The sequence below is a fragment of the Dromiciops gliroides genome, chromosome 2, assembly GCF_019393635.1.
Source record: "Dromiciops gliroides isolate mDroGli1 chromosome 2, mDroGli1.pri, whole genome shotgun sequence".
Lineage (NCBI taxonomy): Eukaryota > Metazoa > Chordata > Mammalia > Microbiotheria > Microbiotheriidae > Dromiciops > Dromiciops gliroides.
Window position 1 is genome coordinate 5,880,276 of NC_057862.1, and position 25,206 is coordinate 5,905,481.

Sequence of the window (25,206 nt, forward strand, 5' to 3'; positions counted from 1 at the left end):
CACGTAACGCACGAAGGATCTATGATTTTGATGTCCTTCCGACAAGGGAGAAGGCCACCCCAAATCTCACAGTAGACGGTCACCACCCCTCGACAGGAAGACCCAGACACCAAGGGGGAAGTAAGGAGAAGGGAACTCACTCAGCTTCGGTAGAAGCTGGTCTTCTGCCGCTATTGCGTCAAAGCTAAAAAAAACGTGTCTTTGTCTTAATGCGTCCAGTGGGCCCTGGGGAGAGAGCATGGCTGCTCCCACCGTCACCATCCTCCTGGACCAGCAGAAGGACAGAGCCTGGACTGGCTCAAAGGCAGGCTCCAGGCAGACGGGAAATAGCCCAGATCCCCTTTATCTCCACTATAGCTTCATGGCCTCTTGGACCCTGACCACACATAAAGGAAACCTGAACCATCTCCCTCCATCGGCCCTGACAAAACTTCTCATGAAGCCCGGCTGAAATGGGCAACAAATAGGCTGAGGAAACTCTGCCAATTTTCCAGCCAACACGGTTTTCTTACTGGGAACTGGGTCTCTCCTTTGAGGCGGTGGGTGGGCTCTGTCTTTGCTGCCCTGTCCCAAACAAAAGGGGAATACTTGGAGGAGCCAAGCTCTGGACCCCATGTCGATGCCTAGGCTCCTCTCTCCTCCGGAGTGGCAAGCTTTGGTGCTCTCTGGCAGAAGACTCCATGCTTTAGTGGACAGACTGTCATTCAACTGGAGATCACCTACAAGGTCACCGGGTCTGCTATGCAGGAAGCCAGAGCACAGTAAGGTCGGTCAGTCAGTCAGTCAACAAGCACCATTTCAGTACTTCCATCATCGGGGGTACAAAGAGAGACTCTCCAAGAGCCCCTGGCCATCTGGTACCATTCTGCCATTTTACAGATGGGCAGACTGAGGTCCAAGGCTGCCTCCCCCAGCAGAGCTCTCCTCCCTGTCTCTCTATTGAAAATTATTCCTCAGGGGCAGCTAGATGGTGCAGTGGATAGAGCACCGGCCCTGGAGTCAGGAGCACCTGAGTTCAAATCTGGCCTCAGACACTTAACACTTACTAGCTGTGTGACCCTGGGCAAGTCACTTAACCCCCATTGCCTCACTAAAAAAAAAAAAAAAAAGAAAATTATTCCTCACTGCATAAATCATATCAAAAGCCCCATGTCAATCTCTTGGTGAGGGAGGCTGACATCCCATCTGCATTTTTAATTTAGCACAAAAATGCATACAAGGCATTGAGAAATCCTCAGGTGAAAGACGGTGTGTTGAACAGTCCACAGTAAGGGCATAATGTACTAACTTTCCCGATGCCCCGGATTTCTGGCGCTCCTGCTTATTTTCAGTCTGTACTGGTCTCCATGAAATATTAAAAGACACAGAGGAAGGGAAGCTGCCACCAGAGCACCACATGGAGACTCCGCAAGAGATTTATTAGAACGTATGGACAAGAGGGCACAGAAGGGATGCCACCTGCAACTGAGAAGGTGGCTGCCCCACTGAGGAGGCCAAGGATCTCACAGGTCCCACCCTCCTTGGATGGACTAAGATGCTGTAGCTAGCATGGTCCCTGGCACAGAGGGCCCCACAAGCCCAGCTGCAGACACACATCTGTGGGGACTTGGGCTCTGGAAAGATCCGCCATCACAGCCAAGAGGCAGGCGGGGAGCGCACTGTGCCTCCTCCCCCATCACTGCTGGTAAGATGCATGTCTACGGCCAAGAGAAGATGCCTAAGAGATGTTTTCATTTCAAATCCCCCACTGTTTTCCACAGAGAGAGACCCAATGGTGCCTGTCTGTTTTACACTCAAACACAGTGCTGCAAAGGTATGGGGGGGATCAAGGTATATAGAAAATGAAGGGAGATGAGGGCCCAGAGACTGACCAGTCACTCTGGGTCAGGTTCTGAATTCAGCGACGTAAGCAGATCCACAGCACGATGTCAAACTGGTCACAATGTTCTCTCCTTTTTGCCACACACACACACAAGGCACTAACATATCCTTTCAGGCACAGTAACTGGGGGAGGTATAAGAAAAGTGGAGGAACCCATGGTGGCTCTTACATTTCATATTATTCTCTTTCTGTGTCTGTGTGTTACATGTGTGTATTTATAGCTGCTTGGGTTTTTAAAAGGGTAGTATCAAAGCCTACCTACCTCTCCAGACTTTCCAAGAGCATCTTTCCCCAGCAATGTCTGGAAAATAAAAGCCTGGAGAATATTTGTTACATTAAAATAGCTCCTTCAACTGTAAAAAATAGGTTTACTACACAAAGACAGAGCTAGAAGGTGGCAAAGACTTAATAATACTGAGTCTATTTCTATGTTAGGTCATGTAAAGCAGATGGAAATAACGGCAAGAGATGGCGGCCAGTATTTTATTTAGACATTTTTATAAGGGAGCCCGAAGTTGAAAGCATGGCCAGGGTTACTATACAAATTTTGATTTTACTAAAATGTTACGTCCCTTGAGCCAAGGTATTAATCTTGTCATAAAATAGTCTCTCAGCTCACTGGTCATTCATTAAACTTTCATAAATTTTAAAATGTACTTATTGTCACTGGCTCCCACACAACGGTCAAGTAGAAAGAGGGAGCATGCTGACAGTTGTCACTTGCCTTGGGGGGCACCAGCAGTGCCGGGGTGGGGGCAGAACAATGCTGGAAGAGGGGCTTCCAGAGAGACAGCATGCACATCTCTCTCTGTCTCTCTGTCTCTCTCTCTCTCACACACACACACACACACTGATATCATTTGTTTGCATCTCTTTCAATGCTTTTAACAGAAACGCATTCACATTCACCCATTTTGATTTCAAAGAAATGAAATGACAGCTTCTGAAAGAAAGATCACAAAGCATAAAATTCAACCTGCACCTCCCATTGTTCCCATTCCAACAAGCCATCCCCTCATAGCTTTCTGCTCTGGGGGAGAGAGCTAGCTAGCTACGTGATGGGCAGAGGTCTGTAACAGGCAGTTACGGACCATGACCGAGAGCCAGAAATTTACAAGGGAGCATCAATCTTGTCAATGTCAGCATCGTCATCGTCCTTTATGCGGCCTGGACACTGGGCAGAGATACCCAATGCAGGAAACAAGACTCGGCCTGGAACATCCTAACACCAACCTCTTCCTTCTTGGTGCCCCTCAGCCCCAGACACAGGCCTATCTGGGCCAGGGCGGCCACTCTGATGAAGTCCCGGTGTCATGCTCCCCCCATGAAGTGGTCCTGCCTGGGCAAACGGGATCCAGGATCCTGGCAGAAGGAGATAAGCCCCTGGCTCATAAACAGCTGCCAGGGAACCACGTGGTCCTTATCACTCCCCCTCCGACTCAGGGATACATTGAAGGGGAAGGCTCTAAAGTGAGCGCAGCCTCAGAATTCCTGGGGACAGAGGTTCCAAAGCCCGGAATGGTCGGCTGTTTCTCTTTGGGGCACGCAAACAGGAATTTAAAAGTTCAGTGGGTCATCGATCATCTGTAATGAGTCACAATCAACAAATGGGCGGGCAGAGGCGTCTCTCAGCACCTGCTCTCTAAAAGCTTTGATCCACAGAAGGACCAATGGCCAGGCCCTTCAAACCACCCCATGCTTGTAGGCTCCTCTACGGTAGCCTGCACCTGACCAAACAGCTGCTAAAATCAGGAAGCCAGCTCGGGCTCTTCCCCACTGAAGCTGGGCTGGCCCAGAGGAGGCTGACGTCCCAAGTCCGAGGGGAAAAGCTGGCCAGATTTGGAGATGAAAGCTGCTATTTCTTTGGGCAGACAGACTGTGGAAGTCACAGTACCTGGAATCCTGCCGCTATGATCCGTGGCTGAATTTAGGGCAGCTTCCTTCCTCCCCCTCTTTGCCTAAGCAAGTTAAACAAGACTGCAAAGCCCACGGACTGGCTTGTTGGTGTTGACAACATCCTATGCCCAGGCTTCTCCAAAACTGAAGGCCAGGCTAGTTCAGCCCTAACCACGAGGTGACGCAGTGGATAAAGCACCGGCCCTGGAGTCAGGAGGACCTGAGTTCAAACCCAGCCTCAGACACTTGACTTACCAGCTGTGTGACCATGGGCAAGTCACTTAACCCCCACTGCCCTGTTGGGGGGGGGGGGGGCCTCTGTCACTTGAGGTATGGATTCCAAGCTTAACTGCTGCCTCTGACATGAGTGCTCCCTTTGACAAGCCACTCCACCTCCACAGCCCCAGTTTCCTCATCTGTAAAATGAGGGCTTTGGCCTCAAGGACCCCAAGACCACTCCCAGGCCTCAAACCTACTTCCTGCCCTCTGGTCTGAACACCACAGCAGCCTGATTCACATTCCCAGGGACTCGTCCGCTCCCTCCAGGTTTGCCTGCCCCAGGCCCACACCATGCCCCCTGGATTGTTACCCTGAAGGTTCTGCGGGCTCCATCTCAAATCTCAAACCCAAGTCCCAGCCTCAACTTGGTAGAGGAGGATATTGAGGCCCAGAGTCACACAGTGAATCAAGGCCGAAGGTCCTCACCTTCGAGGGGCAGAGTCTAGAGACCTGATGCGGACCTACAGAGGCCTTCACTCCCACGCCAGGTAATGGATGCCTTCTGGCGCAGACAAGTCCATACTGGAGAGACTGTTTCTCCAAAGGAACAGAAGGGGGGCAAGGATGCATGGAGGACCCACCGAAGGAAGAGGAATCACCCAGACACTTCCCAGGAAGACCCAGTCGGGCCCCTCAGGCGATACCCAAAGCAAGCACAGTCACTTGTCCCTAGAGTGACCACAGAAGCACCCACGCAGAGCTGGTAGCGGCTGGTCCTTGAAACCTGGGGCCTAATCCGTCTGTGCGCCAGGTCCTTCATCTATAAAATGAAAATGTTAATTAAATCAACCCCAAGATCCCACCCAGCCCCAGTTCTGTTCTGTGGATTCAGAAACAGGATCAGACCATGGAGTAATAAAGTGCCTACTGTGTGCAAGTCATGCTGGGAAGACAGCGAGGGCCCTTGAGGAGTCCCCAATGGGCAAACAACTGTCTACAGAGGAGACAGACCGAGAATGACTCAGACCTCACCTCAGGAGGAGAGCACAAGCACCAAAGCCTCAAGGTGGGCACCCTACCCTCCAAAGATGGTAGAGCCACAACGATGTCACAGAAACAAGCACAGAGACCCTAGGGGAACCTCGGTGGGGAGCCTGGTGACCTGGGTGCCCGTGCTGGAGCGCATTGAGGCTGACAACATGGGGCACACCACACTCATACAAAGTGCTCCACAAATGTTTGCTGACTGAATGATTGACGGTGAAGATGAAACACAGCAACAGTGATGAATAGAAAGCGGGAAGATGACCAAGACACTGTAGCCAGAGAACTCTCAGCACCGTCATCATTTCAGGACAAAAGGAAAGTGGACAGAATTAAAAAAATAGTAGCTGAACATGACAAATGTGACTGACCAAACCACATCACAGACAAAGAAGTCTTACAACCACCCCAGAGCCAAAGGTATCCACTTAAACATCAAAACGCACAGAGCTGGGAGCCGGCCGCCGCCTTGACAAGTCACGAAAAACATGAAACTTTTAAACTCAGGCTGAAGGTCTAAGAGGACAGGTCTGCTGCCCCTCCCTGTCCTAGGAGCTGCTGAGTCGGTTTTCACCACTGAGGCAGAATCAGAGGCATTTAAAACCGCCTCATTGATTTAAACTGACCACAAGTTATACAGGCCTTCCAATATAAACTAATTCAAAGGTCAAAGATGTCAAGATCTCTTTAAAAAAAAAAATGATCTGGGATACAAAAACCTACCCCCATTTCAGCCTGGCTTTGGAAATGAGAGATTTGGAAATGAAAAACCATGGTGGGGGGGAGGGAGGAAGGGAAAGGGGGGAAGGAAGGAGGGAGGGAGGGAAGGAAAGAGGGAAGGAGGGAGGGAAGGAAGGAAGGAAGGAAAGGAGAAAAGAAAGGAAGAAGGGAAGGAAGGAAGGAAAGAAGGAAAAAAGAAAAGAAGGGAAGAAGGAGGGAAGAAAGGAAGGAAGGAGGAAGGGACGGAGGGAGGAAGGAAGGAAGGAGGAAGGGAGGGAGGGAGGGAAGGAAGGAGGGAGGAAAGGAGGGAGGGAAGGAGGGAAGGAAGGAAGGAAAGAAGAAAAGAAGGAGGGAAAGAAGGAGGGAAGGAAGGAGGGAGGAAGGAAGGAAGGAAGGAAGGAAAGAAGAAAAGAAGAAAAGGAGGGAAGGAAGGAGGGAAGGAAAGAGGGAAGGAGGAAGGGACGGAGGGAGGAAGGAAGGAAGGAGGGAGGGAGGGAAGGAAGGAAGGGAGGAAGGAAGGAAGGGAGGGAAGGAGGAAGGGAAGAAGGAAGGAAGGAAGAAAGAAAGAAAGAAAAGAGAGAGTAAGAAAGAAAGCTCCATCACAATATCAAGTCAGTATATGAATAAAATTCCATATGAAAACATTTGAAGTACATTAGATTTTTGGTCAAGATGAAAGACAGAAAAAAATTCAAGCAATCTATTCTAATTGGGTTCCCATGGCAACAGTACAATTGGGTTTTTCCATACAACATCCCAAAGGCCCCATGCACACTTGTAAAATATACTTCAAACAGCCAGAATTGTTTTTCCATCGCGGCGCTCCCAGGAAGATCAATTACTACACATCCCCACCCTAACTATTAGTGGCAGGAGATGTTAACACTATTTGCCATATTAACATAAGTCATGTAAGAAACGCTACCTATCACAATAATTATATGAAACTAATCATACACCTCCGATTCATCCGACGCGCTCAGGGTAATAAAGGCGCATGCATTTTGTCACAGGACCATGTCTGCAGAATGTAAGAAATCAAGTCCAAATATAGACCGAACCATTTTGCCTCCTATATTGATTTCCAAGATAAACAGAATCAATCATTAATAATTACATTATAAGATGACCCTCAGGGTTAATCAGATTCTTAGAGACTCTCGCTATGGAATTAACAACAAACATAGCTGTGCTAAAAAAGAAAAAAAAAGACAACTGAAAAGAATTCAAATCCGCATTTTAAATATTAATAGCACAACATAAAACCAAGCAGAGCCCCTAACATGGGACTTGATTTGTACTAATTAGAGCAGGCCTCTCCTTGCCGTGACAGACATGCTAACCCAGCGGGGATGAGCACAGGGCTTATTTTTTAAAGGTTAGGAGTTGAGCCTGGACGGCGATTGTCATGTAAGGCCTGAGCCCAAGGGTGGTTTTCAGCACTGAGGAGAGACGTGAAGTAAAAGTTAACAGCTTAATTAACATTTTTCCCTGCCACAACCTTAAGAAGGCCTCACTAGGTGACCCATCTTTCCGGTCGGTGAGCCCACTTTCATTGGTGGCTTGGGAGAAAGTTTGTCAAACCTCCCACCTACCCCTTGGTGCTGAGCTGCTCCCAATTCTCCTGATCGCTTCCCTAGCGAGGTCAACCAAGCCTGAGCAGTCCAGGGCAAAGGAGGCCAACTCGAGGCATGTTGGGGTCTCAAGATACTAAGGAGCTGGAAGGGATCTGGTAGATCACGTGACCCAAAAGCCTTGTCTGGGAGATGAGGAAGATGAGAAGTTCAACGACTTGTCCGCAGTCACAGGACAAACAAAAGGCTAAGCCTGTGCTGGACATGATCCCTCAACTTCCCACCATCAAGTAACTATTATTAAGGGGCTACCACATCTAACTGCTGCCAATGAGCTCACACTAGGGAGATATTTGGGGGGGGGGGTGATCACAGGTGATGGATAAAAAAACCTCACAAAGGCAAAGGGGAGGAGACAAGACAGCCCTGGAGGTCGGAGCCAAAAGCCCTCCTGGGAAAAACTGGGGGAGAGAGAGCTGGGTGCCGCATCGAGCCAAGAACAATCTGCCTTCTTCGCCTAGCACTGACTTGCAAGCGCAGGCTTTAAGGGCACCAAACCTAAGGGAGAGGCTTGAGAACTACTCAGTGGCACCAAAGTCCTTTGGTGTGTGGATCCTCAGGCCTTAGCACTGGGTCCATGAATGCTTTTGAAGAGGAACTGAATTAACAGGAATTCAAAGACTAATCAATGGATGCACTGACAAAGTCTTTGTTTTCCACAGATCTCTAGATGCACATTTCTCTCCATCCCGGAGTGCAGGGACTGGCCAAAATCTGTCTTTGGACCCCCACCCCCAGCACCAAGATCAGCATGTGGCACATCCCCCCACCACTGGAGAACCCCTCAAGAGCCCTCGACAGCCCCACCCTGGGATTTTATCAGTGTTCTGAGGGAGGAGCACTAAACATACATTATCTCATTTCGTCCTTACAACCCTGTGAGGAAGGGGGCCTTGCGATCCCCATTTGCAGATGAGAGAACTGAGGATGGAAGGGATGATGTGACTTGGCCAGCACCACAGAGGCGGCAGGTGCCTGTGGGAGGATTCTAACCCAAGTCTCCCTGACCACAAGTGTAGCCCTCTATCTAGTGCTCCACCTCACTGCCTGTCTCAAAGAGTTGGTCACATCACAGGCAGGACAGTCTTCCTGACTCCAATTCTCTATACAGGCTCATGATCACACTTGATAAATCTGTGTTAACTGAACGACCAGCCCAAGGCATGCTGAGGAATCTATTTTCGAGGGGATGGGATCATTTAAGGAGTTATCTTACATCCTATTTCAGTAAGAGGAAGGTACCAAAAGTATAGGGCGCAATCCCAAGTGATATGAACACCCAAAAAGCCAAGGGCCTTTCTACTTCTCCAATTCTGTGGTTCAGTGAACTACCAACCCACATTTGATAAGAATGATCTATGGGGCAGCTAAGTGGTGCAGTGGATAGAGCACTGGCCTTGGATTCGGGAGGACCTGAGTTCAAATCCGGCCTCAGACACTTGACACTTACTAGCTGTGTGACCTTGGGCAAGTCACTTATCCCCAATTGTCTCACCAAAAAAAAAAAGAATGATCTACACACAGATGGAAGGTGTCCTTGATAAAAGCATGAGCAAGGGACAGACATTGTTCTGAAGACGGCCATCTTCAAGAGCAGGGCAGAGCATCTGCCCAAGAGACTGAAGTCTTCTTGTTTTAACTGCCACAATCCCCATCCAAGGCAGCAGACAGAATTCCTCCTGATGAAAGAAGGGAGAACTCAGCCAGTCCTCCTTATCCAGGAAAAGGGGGAGGTTTGAAACAGCAACATCCTAGAGCAGGCCACGAGGACACTGGCCTTTCCCCAGAGCCTTGGGAAGGGTGTGCATGGGGAACGATAAGGACGGTCATCTCAGGAAGCACCAAACAGAGCCCACACACCGGGCCAGCTGATCTTCACTCCCACGTGTCTCCCGCTCGAGTGCCTCCATTCCCCAGTGGGGAAATGCACCTCAGGTTTGGAAGGCAAATGAGCCACCAGGATGGAGGCCCAGGGCATCCCCCGCCAAACTGACCATCACTGGCAGTCTCCCCATGGCCACTCAGATGACCAGGGCTGATCACAGGACTGGGATCTCCCTCTAAAGGAGCCAGGGCCACGTGGACAAAAGCAAGGGGCTGTGGTCAGTGGGAAGCACAAGAGAGCCACGGGACCTGCCTGCTGGGCTGCCAGGGAGCAGGGTAGAGCTGAAGGAACCATCCAAACCCCTCACCTGACCAGTGAGGCCCAGACAGGGGCCGTCACTTGCCCAGGGCCACCCAGCTGGTCAGCATCTGAGGTGGAATTCGAACACAGGCCTTCCCGAGTCCAGGCCCAGCACTCTAGGCCCTGTGCCATACTTCCTCTCAAAAAGGTCTTCAAAGCACTGCGGTTTATTGGTAGTTTGATGACTATCATCTTCACTATCTCTGGGTTATCAACCTGAAGGTAATACGCATAGTATAAACAGAATATAAGCTCCCTGCTGGCAGGGACAGCGTTTCTGCCTTTCTTTGGATAGCCGGCAATTAGCGCGGTGCCCACTATACCACAAGCATCTCCTAAAGGCTTAGCTGACGACCGATGGATCCGTTGGCAATCACGCAACGCACGGCCTAGTGGATGGAGTTGGGAAGATGTGGGTTCAAATACCCGGGATGTGGGCAAACTACTATGCTCTCTGTGCTGTTCCCTCATCTGTTAAAAGGGGGTAACACCTGCAATGCATCACTCCAGGGTTTTTGTGAGCCTCAAATGAAGGAACTTACACGAAGTGCCTTGTCAACCTCAAAGGTATATGGAACATTGATAATAGGACTTAGAGCTTTGGGTCTGAAGACAAATATTTACTGGTTCTGATCCCACCTCTGCTAATGCTCTATGGGTGTGACTTTCAGCAAACAACAGAATCTTTCTGGGCCTTCGTGGGGTTCCAAATGAGGAGGCTGGATTAGAAGACCTATGGGACCCTCCTTCCAGCTCTGAAGCAATGAAAGGAAGACATCGTCTCCCACTGTTTCCTTGATGGAGTCTGGTAGAGAAGAGAAATAAAGGCAGTGGTTGGGGGACCCCCTTCCCGGGATTTCTCAGCTGTGTTCCACAGGAGCCGGGACTTCCATAAATTTAAAAGCAAACAAAAAGCAAAGTTGTAATGCATGTAGAGCATACCGTCTGCTTCTGTTCCTGTGCCCGCCACACTTCCCGTGTGGGGACCAAGTGACTGGGGAGGCCCACCGTCACCTGCCAACGGTATTGGCAGACCCTCAGTCAGGGCGCTGTTGGTCCCTCTTGGCAGAGGCAAACAAAACAGCCGAGGTGCTTTTACCTTCTCACAAGGCTCTGGGCGTCAGTGTCCATTATGGGGACAACTGGGCAGCTCGGAGGCAGAGAAAGTGCCAAGTGTAACTGAGGAAGCCGCTAGGGAGGAGGCAGAAGGCAGGCAAACTCGGGCGGGCTGCTTTCCCTCATAGGACACTAATAATGCTCAATCTGTGTCCTACTGTCATGTGTCAGGAAAATTAAAAGATTTTACAAATAAAATAATGTCTCTAAAAGGCAAACAAAAAAGTCGTAGATTCTTGACCCACAAACAGCTCCCTACAGGAGACCTTTGAGGAAGGGAAGAGCCAGCCCATCCCCTCAGCCCAGGGAGAAGAGGCGGCTCCAGCCTTCTCCACACACAACGCACAGTGAAGGGATCTACAGGCCCAGAAGCCTCCAGTCCTGCTCCTGGGAAGGGTCACAAAATAAAAGAGCCCCCCCAAAATAGGTCTGCTTTGTTTTAACTGCATTCATTTAACACCAGTGCAGGAAACACCCCATTGGGCTAGGCAGGGAGGGGTGAATCAAGACCAAAGACACGGGGGCTTGGAGCCTGATACTCATTCGTTTTTTGTCCAAACCTAAGCTTTTTCTGGTGTGAGGCACTCCCGGTGAGGAAAAGCCTTCCACCAAGGCAGATCAGTATCTGCCTGACAGCTCAGACTCCGAGTTTGAGAGCGCCTAGGGATGGTAAGTCCACATGTAACAGAGGTGGGGTCACAGATATGGGGGTGGCAGAGAGCTCAGAACTCATCGCAAGAGCCTGACAGCCATTACTTTACAGATGAGCAAACTGAGGCACAGAACTGAGGTAAGATTCGATCTCAGGACCTCCTGACTCCATGCCCAAAGCTATAGACATGCTTCCATTTCCCTGACTAAATTCTCACACAGAAACTTAAATGTGTCCACAGTTAAACAGATTACAAATTCAAATGGAAATGTTGAGAGAATACAGCCATGTCTTAGAGGAGGGAAAGCTCACTGCCAGCTGAATGGAACAAAAACATGATACAACTTTGATACACTTTCCCCTTTTTAAACTTTTATTTTTTATTATTCTGAACTTGACAAACACACACAAACGTGAACGCATGAAAAGAACAAACAAGAATGAATCCCCACTACACACCACTCGAGGGCTTCCATCTGTAAGAAATCCAACACCTTCGCTCCAAAGATCACCTGTTTGTTCGCGCGCGCTCACGCTCACTCGCGCTCTCTCTCTCTCTGAAATTTCCTGTTTTCTCCTCTGGATTTTTAAACACTTCATGGACACTTTTCTTTTTTCTCTTTCTACATTATAATCACAACCCTCCCTTCCCTGCCAAAAAAGACCAAAACGCTTAGCCAACAGAGTCGAGCAATGCCACGTCCAACAACATCCTCTGTCTTTGCGCCATGGGTCCATCACCCCACGCCATGACCCCCCTCCATGTCAGGAGATGCAGGGTCAGGCTCCTCCATCGTGGCAAATCCCAGCAATGGGCTAAGGTCACTGTCACTGCAGAAACTCTTCTTGTTCCGCTCCCTTCCCTCTGCACCAAGTCACACAAGTCTTCCAAGGACGAAGCCTGGAATCTGCCCCTTTAGAGCACCATCTGCCCAGCGGGCCCCCCCGCCCCCCGAGCGTGGGCCCCGGAGTTTATGTGTTTTGCTACCCCAAAAGGAGCTGCCTAAAACAGTTCTGGGTTTGCTGACCACCGTGGGTGTAAGCCTGCTGTGATGGGAAGGATACTGGGCCAGGGGTCAGAAGACCCAGGGTCAAGTCCCAACTGGTGCTGGAGGTTACGCCTCAGGTCAGCAGCAGCTAGAGGGCACCATGGGGCACAGAGCCAGGAGTTGGGAAGAACTGAGTTCAAATGTAACCTCAGAACCTTACCAACTGTGTGACCTTGGGGAAGTCATTGAACTGCTATCTGCCTCAGTTTCCCCATCTGTCAAATGGGGATACTAATAGCCCCTACCTCCCAAGGTTGCTGTGAGGATCAAATAAGAGAATATGTATAAAGCAATTGGCGGTGTTTGGCACATAGTAGGTGTTATATAAATATTGGCTGTCACTATTATGAGGCCTCGGCTTTCTCGCCTGCAAAGAAGAATGTCTGGAAATACTACATACTAGATAATACTATGTGCCAAACGGGCGGAAGGAGCTCGGGGTGAAACTCTGGTTTTGTCACAAGTACCTGGACCTCTCTGGGCCTCAGCATGTCTTGGCAGCTCCCCACTGTGGAGGGAGCATGAGACTCAAGGGCAAGACCCCCTCCCCATGGGCCCTGGGTGCTCATCTGTAAAATGGCCCACCCTCCCCCCAAGGTCCCTCCCGGGAGTAAATCAATGTCGCAATCGATCAATCAATCACTGAACAAAAGGAGGAGGGTGCCAGGTGAGCTGGCCTACAAAAACACAAGGCCTCGGAAGAAGTCCCACAGAGTAGGAGCCAAGGCCAAGAGAAAGAAGAAGGTGACACGCAGGCCAAGAAGGGGACCAGCACTCTCTCCCACGGCTCTCACCCTGCCAGCCACCTCCTCATCAAAGCCTGTGCTGGGCTCTGAATGTCCCAGCTGGACTGGCCAGAACCGCCCCAGCCCCTTTCAAGGGACTGAGCTGATGGATTCAAGGCATTCCCTATGGAAAGCGGGCTGGGCATAGAGACCCCCATGAATGAGCCTCATCCCTCTCTGCTCAAGATTCTGTCCAAATGAAGTGTGCAAATAAAGGAAGATAGCCAAGGCCCATTTATCCTCGCTCCGCCCAACCTTTACTGCTGATCCTCTGGAAGCCACACGGGTCGTGGAGCAGGAAGGGAAAAGGCTCCTCGTATGAGCAAGGGGCATCCAAACACACACACACACACACACACACACACACACACACACACACACACACACACACACACACGGGGCGTGTGTCTGTGTGGAAAACACAGGACCCTGAGCACGCTTCTGGGCCACAGCACCGCCCAATGAGGTCCGAACCTTCCAAACTTTCACCAAGAGCATCCCGGTGTCCGGGAAGGGCAGCTTGGTCTGCTGCTCAGAGTACCCGGCCTCCCGGTGCCCAGCCCCCTCTAGCAGTAAGCAGATGACACCCATGGACCCCTACTCAGAAAAAAGTCATTTGATGCATAAAATGGCCTACAGAGGAGTACAAAGGAAACCACTTCTATTAAAACACAGTTAGTTATCCACATATTAAAAGGTCAAGTTTGGGGCAGCTGGTGGCACAGTGAATAAAGCACCGACCCTGGAGTCAGGAAGACCCAAGTTCAAATCTGGCCTCAGACACTTAACACATACTAGCTGTGTGACCCTGGGCAAGTCACTTAACCCTCATTGCCTCTCAAAAAAAAAAAAGAAAGAAAGAAAAGGGGGCAGCTAGGTGGTGCAGTGGATAAAGCACCGGCCCTGGATTCAGGAGTACCTGAGTTCAAATCCGGCCTCAGACACTTGACACTTACTAGCTGTGTGACCCTGGGCAAGTCACTTAACCCCCATTGCCCCGTAAAAAAAAAAAAGAAAAGAAAAGAAAAAAAGAGCTTCAGGGTTCAGTATCTCTCTCCCAGCCTCAGGGAAACCTCATGAATTCACTTTGGGGTTAATCCTTTGGGTTGCCCAAGAGAGCCTGGCAGTGACCAGGATGCCGGGAAGCCATCTCAGCCCAGGCCAGTCTTCCAGTGACAACACAGAGGTCCACCCAGACCACATAGGTGACTGGCCTAAGGGCACACAGCCTCCAGATGCAGATCTCTTTACGTGGCAGCACGCTGACAATGGGCACACATTTTAAAACCTAAGACCCAAAACATCAGGAGGGTCACAAATCAAGGCCCTGGTATTGATCTGAGTGGTGAAACTTGAGGCTCTGACCCAGACTCTGTCCTCCTAAAGGGTCCCAGATTTCAAGCTACAGAGGATTTTAGAAACAAAAGCTCCAAGAAGCAGGCTCAGAGACCTGAGATCCAAACATCCAGAGGTCATTGTCTGGGTCTCCTAATTTAACAGAGAAGGGAAGTGAGACCAGATCAGGACATCAAACTGAAAGCTCTTTCCATTGCCCCCAGCCTCAGTTAGATCTTAGTCAAATCACAATTTTATGCAGATTACTGATATACTCATAAATCTAAATATCCTATTAATTAATGTGGCTTGAGCTTACAAAGTACTAATTGGCGCCAGGGGGAAAAGAAGAACAATTGGGGGAAAAATGATTTTTTTCATGGTAATTCTGTTTTATTATAAAGTGTTCCCAGCAAAGAAATCAAGTTTCTTTTGGTCTACTTAAATTTGCTGGAAAGGGGGATAATGTCCCAAGAGATTTTGTGAAAAACTCTCAATTACTTGGAGAAGTTGGCGGGGAGAGGAGGGCTAGGCAACAGCATCTCCTGAGAAGGACTTTCCCATCTGTAGCCAAATACCCATTTGAGATGATTTCTCTTTCAGTAGGGCTAGGATTCTAAGAATGGTCAGCAAGGCAAACTCAATACCCCCCTCCCCACCCCCCAGCAAAATTCCTGTGTTTGCCTTTCCCAGCCTGAACCCTTCATCTCCACCACACCCCCTACTCCACTGGGCCTAGCCAAGCAAAAGTTTTACAAAGACACCCAAAATGGACTTTCCAGAACAGAAAGCCAGCTAGCAAGCTGAGCAAAGTGAGAGCAAAAACCACTGAGATTTCAGGAAATGATGAACCCAACGAGTGAGGAATATATAGTTTAGAACTGCTCTACTGTATTATTACCGCCTTGGGAATTAGGGGACAGGCCATAAAGGCTCTTCCTCTTCAGTTTGTTTACTTTAAATGTTTATGGATGTAATTAAGATAGGATGTATACAAATGCCAGGGATAGTAAAGTTATGTTATTTATACGTTAAGCCTCCAATAACTGACTCTTGTTCTGCCCAAGTGAAAGTCCAGGCGTGCTGATTCAGGCTAAAAGCATCCGCAAGCACTGCCTGGCCTGTCCGTCCACAGGAGAGCTCCCCGTGCCCCACTCACGGCTGAAGACCAGACCTGACTGCTGCTTCCTTGGGGTTATTTGGTGCAGTGGGGTACTTAAGGGCGCTGTGGAGATAAACATTTCCAGAGACAGTGGCCAGGGAAGCGAACCCTAAGCACCCCAGCTTCAGGAGTAATGAGCAAGGGCCTCTCCAAACCCAGAGAGAATCCTGTGGGGTGAGAGGCCCTCGATGTGGCCAAGCTGAACCATCCTACTGGGGACTATGAGGAAGAGCCTGCAGGGGACTGAGGAAAGAGTCTTGGAACCAAGGGCCACTTCCCTAACTGCCGTTTACCATCCAGGTGACCTTGGCCAACTCCCCTCACTATTCCTGGTTCAGGCTTCTTCGTCTGTAAAAGGAGGGGCGGTACTAAGACCTGCCTGGGTTACTAAGTCTTAAGGCAGACAGACATCAGGGTGCTTTGGGAAGAGCAGCAAGCACCCCAGGTCTGGAGTCTGAATTCTGCCGAAGCGCCTGGGGCCTTGGCTCGCTCCTCCGGACCACCTCTGAGGGCCCTGTGATGCTGGGCCCTACGAGGACGACTCCTTCTGCCTGGAGAGCAGGGGCCCCTTGGGCCCCTGCCTGTGTTCCCAGCTCTTAGCATGGTGCCTGGCCCAGAATCAACACGCGACGCTTGCTTACTTACGTAGGCATTTATCTACTCATCTATCCACGTATGGATGCGGTCTCTCTGTGTACCCCTGCATATACACCTCTCCCTAACTACCTCGGTCTCCCTGCCTATGTAGCGGGGTACACCTCCCTACTTATCTCCCTACATCTGCACACACACACAGCTAGGCAACCACCAGCCCCTCTTGCAGCTGTCTACACTTTCCGTATTCATCTACACAGACCACAAATCTGTCTCCACACATACGCATGTGATCACACACACACACCTCGTGGATCATCCTACACCCTGCACACCCACAGTGTGTGTCTGCCCACCTCAGCACCCTCTGGAGCTGTCTCCATGTGCTGATGTTTCTCTCCCTAGCTCGCCAGGCACCTGTCTGTCTCACCTGCCGGGCTCTCTACTGACCAGTCTAATCTACCCAACAAGGAGGCAAGGGAGGCCCTGCCCTCAGGGGGCTTCTAGTCAAGTAACAGACATGCGCACAGTAGGTGATGGGGAGGGAGGGGCCGGCAGACCAGGCGCAGCCCTTCCCCCCCACCAGCTCTCCCCTCCAACTTGGAGGCACTTTTAGGGACCAGATGAGGGGGAGGAGGAGCCTGTACTGGGGGGAGGGGCCCCTCCTCGGTCTGACTGCGGGCCAGGTCAGGCAGCTTGGATGGGGGGGAGGGGGGTCGGTTGTCCAGGCGCCCATCGGGCAGGGGCCCCAACCAGAGGCGGCCAGTGTGGGGAGGGGTCTCCGGCCCCGCACTCACCGCTCGCGGGCTCGCTGGCCTGGCCCAAGCGGCAGCAGCTCCAGTCAGTCCCGTCTCCGCAGGGACAAGTCTGAGCTAGTCCCTGGGGCTTGTGGGGCGGAGGAGGGAGCTGGGGCAGGGGGCCCGGGGGCAGAGGCCACTTTCTCTTTCACCCTACAGAGCGCATGCCCAGCGAGCAGGGGTGTTCCTTGGTGGTGAGGCCACACCCATGGGGGCGGCATCACTGCTCCAGCCCCGCCCCCGACCAGTCCAGAGTTCCTGGCTCCTCCCCCTGCTCTAGAAATGTGTTATTAACAATAACTTATGATTAAATATAAAGTACTCATCTCAGCGGAAGAATGCACGTACTAAGGAGGGGATGCCCTAGGGGTCAGCCTGACCACTGAAGTGGCAGGGTGTGGATGGGGAAACTGAGGCAGCCAGCTTGCGGGTGCCCTGCAGGGTGAAGTGACCCAAGTCTGGCAAGATGGGTGGGAGTCAGGTGGTGAGGGGCTTAAATGCTGAGGAGAGCGACATGTATCGTGGCTGTCTTTTCTTCCCCTCTGTGCATAGGGTCCGGTTATAAAGACAAAGGGGCTGCTTCCTATTTGATAACACTGTGGATCACCCTCTTCTCCCTAGGTCTTCAGGACCCCCTCCCCCCCCCCTCCGGTTCTCTTCCTTCCTCCTGGACGGCCCCTCCTCGGTCTCCTCTGCTGCATCCTCCCCCAGACCACACCCTCGGGGCTGTCCTGGGTCTCCTTCTCCCTCTGGACTACTTGGTGATCTCATCAGCTCCCAGGGGTTTAAGGCCAGTCTTTTTTGCTCTTGATTCCCTGATCTACTTACCCCACCCTCTGCTGACCTGTAATCTCGCACCTGCAACAACCTTTTAGCCTTCATGTCCAAAACAACTCATCTCCCCTCCCCGCTCCTACCTTGCCTGTCACAGTGGAGGGCAGTAACATCTGACCACAGGTGCCCAAACGAGGGGTCATCCTAGCCTCCTCACTATCTCTCACCCCCAACCACATTCAGGCTGTTGCCAAAGCCTATAGATGTTACCTCTGCAGTATCCCTGGAACGAGGTCCCTCCTCTCCTGTGACACTGCCAGCCCTCGTCCAGGCCCCCATCACCTCACACATGGATTGTGGCAGTAGCCTGCTGGAGGGGGGAATGGGGGAGGGAGAAATGGGCGGGGAGGCTACCTGCCTCAAGTCTCTTCTTGCTGTAATTCATTCTCTGCTAAGTCCTAGGGCAGGTCCTCTCATGTCATCCCCCTACTCAGTAACCCCTAGTTACTCCCAGTAGCCTCTGTTTGGCATTCAAAGCCCTTCGTGGCCCAACCCCCTGCCCTGTCTCTGATCCTAAACACACACTCTTCCATCCAGTGACTCGGCCCCGGGCCAGCCCATGAGCAAGAGTCTCCAGCCAATCTCTGGCTCCTCCTTTCTGACTTCCTTTCAGGATCAAATAAAATCCCCCCTTCTACAGGAAGCCTTCCCAGACCCCCTTCATTCTGCTAAGCATCTCCTTTTCATCTTAGGGCTCCCTGTAGATACTTGTTTGCATGTTGTCTCCCAGTTTAGATTGTAAAATCCCCAAGGGCAGGGGCTGTCTTTTGCTTCTTTCTGTATCCCCAATGCCAGGCACTTAAATGCGGAGCTGAATTAAACAGGAAGCCATACAGTCCTATTAGCTCACACAAGATCTCCCATCGCCCCTCCCCCAACATGGAACACTCACCTCCCTACCTCCCACTTCTTATCATCTCTGGCTTCCTTAAGGACCGCCCCCCCCACCAGCACCACATCCTACAGGAGGCCAATGCCTGTCCCACCCCCACCCCCAGTGGTGAAGGCCCTGCCCTCCAAGGTTACCTTCCATCTACCGGACACTTAGCTGGTATCTATCTCTTTCCCCAGGTGGAAGGAATGTAAGAGCCTAGAGGTAATTGTTTTGTGCCTTTTTTTTGCTTTGTATTCTCAGGGCCTAGTCCAGGGCCCAGCAGAGGAAGTGCTTAGGATGTTCCTTAACTGATTGGTTACGATAACACAGCAGGTGTTCTTAATCTGGGATCTCCAGAAAGATTTTAGGTCTCAATGTGAGTAGGAAATAACCAAACCAAACCTACACCCTTACTTTCATTTCACTGGTTTCCTTTGTAATCCCACGGCTTTTCATTATGTGCATCTAAAAACATGATTCTGAGAAGGGGTCTACAGGTTTGGTCAGATTGCCAAAGGGGTCCAAAACACCCCAAAAAGTTAAGAATCCCCATTCTGGCGGGACTAGGGGGCCGGAAAGCTTTCTGACCAGGGGAAGAGCATGGTTAGGCCCACGCTTCAGGAACAACCTTTTGGCGGCTGTACCAAACCTAAAATGTACCCAAGAGGGGACAGAGTGGAGGTAGGTGATGAAAGCTGTGTGTGTGAAGACCCATGAGGGTAAAGGGAAGAAACAGAGGGCTCTGATGGGAGAGACATTGTAAAGGTCAACTTAAGAGCTGACAGAACTGATACCAGCTATGGAAGAAAGAACTCTGCCAAGAGGTTCTGGTGAAACTAGAAGATAAATCAGCTTTAAAAGTAGAATGAAATCAGTACCTTAAACTACATAAATTCCAAATAGATCAGCCATCTAAATATAAAAAGTGACATCGTTTTAATTTTTTTTAAAAAAAGGCCAATCAGGTGGTGCAGCCCTGGAGTCAGGAGTACCCGAGTACAAATTCGGCCTCAGACACTCAACACCTGTGTGACCCTGGGCAAGTCAATTAACCCCAATTGGCTCACTTAAAAAAAAAAAAAAAAGGCCCAATCAAATGATTGGACATGATGGTGTGAAGCTTTGTGGATCATTACAAGTCTGAAAACCTGGGTAACTGGAATAATGCTAATAATAGCCTCAGTAGAAATAGGGGTGTTTGGAAGAGCCATGCATTTAGGGGGAAAGGTGATATTGAGATAAGCTTGAAATGTTTAATGAGAACCATAAGGGGAGGGAACAAGGCAATAGAGCTAGGCAAGTGTCTACCCTGAAAAACACCTGAACAGCAAGCTGACACCTCCAACTCAGGGAAGTGTACCGACTCCCCTTGCTACTCAGTATAGAGGCAAGATTCAAAATAAATCTACAAAATCATTAGCATTCTGAACATTTCTGTCAATTTCTAACAAGATCCAAAGAGACTGGAAGAGAAATTCCATTTTACTTAGGAACAAAATGCATTAATTATCTAGGAGGGAACCCACCAGAACATATACAAGACTTACAGGAGGGAAAAAAAATTTACAGTGATACAAACTACTGGAAAAAGAATTCTTTATTTTCCAGAAGTTCTGGTGAAACCAGACAAGTTATTGGTTAAGAAAAAATATAATGAAATAAGCACCTTAAACTACATGCTACCCTAAATTCCAAATGGATTGCCAGTCCGTTTTTTAAAATTACATTGCCCACCCCCCCAAAAAAAAATCAGTGGAGAATGGAAGGTTATATCTTTCATACCCATAGATAGTGAAGAATTTTAAATGAGACACATGGTTAAAAAGATCAAATCTTTAAAAAAAAAACAACAACAAACATACAACAAAACCACAGGCTATTAATAAGCTTCTGTCCAAAAAAAAAAAACAATGAGGCTACAATTGGAAGAATTGGGGGGAAATTTTTATTTTAGTATCTCCAATAAAGTCTAATATCCAATGCCTAAGGGGAATTGACACAAATATATAAAATTAAGACCTAGAGGACAAGTGAGCAAAGGATATGAACAATTTTCTAGAGACAAAATACAATCTGCAACTTTATGAAAAATGATCCAAAATCACCACTAATAAGACAAGTATCAATTAAAATAATCCCATAACCACTACATCGGCAAAGATAATAAATGATTAACAGGATGATGGCCAGAAGGAAAGCACTGTTGGTGACTTGACCATTCTGGAAAACTATTTGGAATTTTCCAGGAAAATGGCTAAAACGTTCCTGCACTCTGACCTTGAGATTATGCTCCTGGTTTAAATTCCAAGGAGTGTACCTGAGAGCAGGAAAAGACTCATAGTTACTCAGATTTGCATAGCATTATTATTTGTGATAACGAGTATCTGGAAAGAAAATGAGTAGCTGAACCAATTAGCACGTGAATGTAATGGAGAGAGGAAACAACCAGAACCCAAAGGAAGAATCTAGAGAAATATGGGAAGATTTGTATGAGGCGATGCAGGGAAGAGTGAGAGGGCCAAGGACGACAACAACGGGGGTTAAGACACCAAGAAAAGGTAGTCTGCCTTCCCCAGGAAACAATTAAATGTAAACAGGGTTTTAAACATCTACAAATGAACTGTTCTCTTTAGACAAAACTGACATTTCCAAGAAATCAAACAATTGCTTCCTCCCCTTCCCCAATGAGTTCAGCCAAAAAGGACGCCCAACAAGTAACTGCGTCCTTAGCCAGAGAAGAGCCCCGGGGAAAGTCAGGAGAAGAAATAGACCCGCTCCATGGGTTAGACACTAGGCAGGAAAGGCTGAAATTTACGAAACCCGGCGGAATGAAATGTACAAGCAAGGGGGAGAAACTGACACACACACACCCCTCCACCGCTGCGCTTTCACTGAGTTACAAGAGCATCTGGTACATACCTCAAAGGTGCACCAGGAGATCTCTAGGGAACCTCAAACGCAGGATTCAGCGCCCCACCCACTGTCCTACCCACGGGCCCCCTCCCCTTCCTCTGTCCTTCCGACCCCTCCCCTTCCTCTCCCCCAGACCCCTCCCCTTCCTTTCCCCCGCCCCCTCCCCATTCTCTGCCCCAGGAACCTTCCCCATCCTCTCCTCGGTCCAAAGGACCCTCCACCCTTTTCTGACTTCAGGGTTCCTCCCTCTCCCTTGCCACCAGGGCCCCTTTCCGGCATCTCAGCCCAAAGGACCCCTCCCCTCCCTCTGTCCCTTGGCCCCTTCCCTCCTTTCACCCCAAGACTCCTTCCCCTTAGTTCCCCGGGCCATGGCCCAGCTTTGACTCACTGAGTACAAATGAAAAATTCCCTTTGACCAGGGTCTCACAGCTAATATGGATCTGAGGCAGATTTGGTACCCAAGTCTTCAGATTACAAGCCCAGCATTCTATCCACCAGTTCAGTCAACTACCTGTAGTCTGACAAAAGGAAGACTTGAACCCAGATCTTCCTAGAGCCCACACCCACCTCACCACACTACCTCCACACACACATATCCCACAGATATAGAGAGGACTGGATACATATGTGTTGTTAGTAAAAAAGATGCTGTTGATACCTTCCTGTCCCCTCCACCCCGCACCCCCAGTGTGATTCATAAAGCCTTAAGCCCCTGCTAGGATGGGCTATGCTATGTTGTGGTTGGTCCTTCCTTCTCCAAGAGGACCATGACAGCAGGGTGATGTCAGGACTTGCACTGAATTGGGTTTAAGTGAGGCAGACTGTGAAAGGCCACCAGCCTCACACCCTCTTCCAGAGACATCTGGGTCCAGTGGCAAGAGATATATCAGGATGATGGATGGCCCCCGATATTTAAGGCAATTGGGGTTGTGACTTGCCCAGGGTCACACAGCTAGTAAGTGTCTGAGGTGAGATCTGAACTCAGGTCCTCTCAACTTCAGTCGAGTACTCTATCCACTGGGCCACTTAGCTGCCCCTATACTAGGTAAAAAAAGATACAAAAGCAAAACAAAAATGTCCATTCCTCCTTAGGGAGGTATACTACAAGAGGTAAGTGTGTTGTTACTCGGTCATGTCTGATTCTCCATGACCCCATTTGGAGTGTTCTTGGCAGAGATCCTGGAGTGGTTTGCCATTTCTTTCTCCAGCTCCTTTTACAGTTGAGGAAACTGAGGCAAACAGAGTAAAGTGATTTGCTCAGGGTCACACAGCTACTAAGTGCCTGAGGCCAAATTTCAACTCATTCTATCCACAGCACCACCTAGCTGCCCCCAAAGGAATACACAGGATGGTCTGAGGAGCCCTTTAGGTCAATAGGGGGAAATTTGGAAAGGTGAGGGGATTTCTTTCTCCTGTCTGAATTTTCCACAGTTAGTGGCAAGTATGTCTCTAAATGAATGGTTTTTCAGTAAAGCCCTAGGAGGAAGGAAAATGGGGGGGGGGGATCCTCAGGGACAAGAGGAGGAGCTCTGGAGGCAGAAAATCTGGGTTTAGATCCTGCTTCTGATGACTTGTCTCTGGGATGTGACTGGGATGGTGATTCCTTCAGCCCCCACTTACAAAATGAGGGGGTGGGACTAGGGCACCTCTGAGGCACGCTCTAAATCTGAGATGGGAGGCATACACAAATGAGTTTTGTTGGGAAGTCTGGTATTCTTTACAGACGACAGACACTGGGGGAAGGCTGCTGGGAGGGCCCTCCCTTAGCTGCCCCTGGGTTGGGATCTGCAAGGGAGGGGTTCCAAGGACAGCTTCTCTCATCTGTGCAGGAAGAGCCTCATCTCCAGTGTGACTGACATCCACCTTTCATCAGTTTCCCTGTGTTCCCCAGGATTGCAGGGCAGTGGGGAGGGGGGGGGTCAGCAATATGCTGGGGGCTTTTTCTCCTCTCAGATCTCTGCACAAGTGGTGAAGGGATGGGGGAGAGAGGAAAGAAGGGGAGAGAATCTTCATCACCCAAACTGTGACCTTGCGAACAGGATTCTATTCTCCTGGCTTTGGGGGGACGCTGAGAAACATTTGTTTGTGATTGCCCCAGAGGCTGGGGCCGACCTCCCCCTTAAAAGTAGCCTTCAGGTTTCAAGCAAAACAAACACCAGAGATGGCACGAAGTTGGTTCTTGGGTGACCCGGGATCCTGTAAGCTCATTACCTGCTAAGGCATGGAGGGTTGGGCCTGGTATAAGTCAGAGGAGTGTGGACACTTTCTGCCTGTCTCCTCCGCATCATAGCTCTACCCATTCCCATCTCCACAGCCTTCCCCACACAATCTTGCACTCTGCTCAGAGCTCTGCTGCTCCTACTCTGAAGTGGGCCAGCTTTCTTTGCCACTGTTGGCTGACTCCTCAGCCATCCCCATGAGAGTACTCCCCACTCCCGTGTTCCAGCTCCCCTTTATGTGCTCTTGTCCCCATGGGAATGTAAGCTCCTTGTGGGCAGAGACTGTCTTTCCTTTGCTTGTGTTGGTACATCCAGAGCTTAGCAATGCCAGGCGCACAGGGAGCCCTTAATAAATGCTGTCTTCTAGCCTTTCTCTAAATCCTGGCTAAGTGTTTGAATGCAGCCAGTACTGGGTGGAGTCTGCAGACCAGGTCCTTCTTCAAAGTCATCATTTCCACAAATCAAAAGAATTTGCATCACTATCAGAACACTTATCAATGCTTCCTCCCCTTGTGGACTACCCCCAATGCCCTCTTCCTGCTTTGCACATCACATAGGTTAATAGAATATAAGGGTCAGTTTGAAAGCAATTCCCACATTCAGTTCTGTGTATAGGAGAGTTTCATCAACACAAAAAGGAAGGGAGGAAAGAAGGGAGGGAGGGAGGGAAGGAGGAAGAAAGGAAGGAAGGAAAGGAGAAAATGAGGGAGGAAGGAGGGAAGGAGGGAAAGAAAGGAAATCAAATCGAGTTGTTTCCTCAGCTGGCACTAATGGGGAGGAGGAAGTCCTTGGGAATCCAAGGCCCTGGGTTCAAATACTGTCACTAACAACCTATCTAACCGTTAACAAATCACTCGTCTTTAGGTCTCCATTTCCTCATTTGTAAAATGAAAGGGTCACACTAGGTCATTCCTGGTATTCCAAATACTTGAAAGTCTATATAAGGTGGAAGAGAGCTGGACTTGTTCTGGTTAGCCCAAAGGACAGAACCAGGAACCATGAGTGGAAATTGCCTGGATGGCAGGAGGTACTCCCTGAACTCGGAGCTAGCCCCCCGTGGAATGGGCTGTGCTGATATGCAGTGGGTGTTTCCAACCAGGATGTCTTCAAGCAAATGCTAGTCAACCACTCAATGAGAGAACTGCAGTGGGGGATGCGGGGGGGGGGGGGGGGGCAGGCTAAGCAGGCTGCGGGCTCGGGTCCTGACCAGCTCTTATTCCATGATTCCTTCCAGCTCCCCGGCCTAGAGCCCTCATTTCCTTGAGACCCCAACTGAATTTCCTTTGGGTTTGACCA

At 49.8% G+C, this 25,206-nt stretch overlaps 1 protein-coding gene across 1 annotated transcript in view; it reads right to left on the reverse strand.

Annotated features, from left to right (window-relative positions):
* The window catches only part of MGMT (O-6-methylguanine-DNA methyltransferase), a 273,819-nt gene extending 256,609 nt beyond the window's left edge, over positions 1-17,210 (reverse strand). The window contains exon 1 of the mRNA XM_043986821.1: positions 17,071-17,210. The gene's annotated coding sequence lies outside the window, so the exon portion shown is untranslated. The remainder of the gene's footprint in view (positions 1-17,070) is intronic.
* Positions 17,211-25,206: the final 7,996 nt, after the last annotated feature.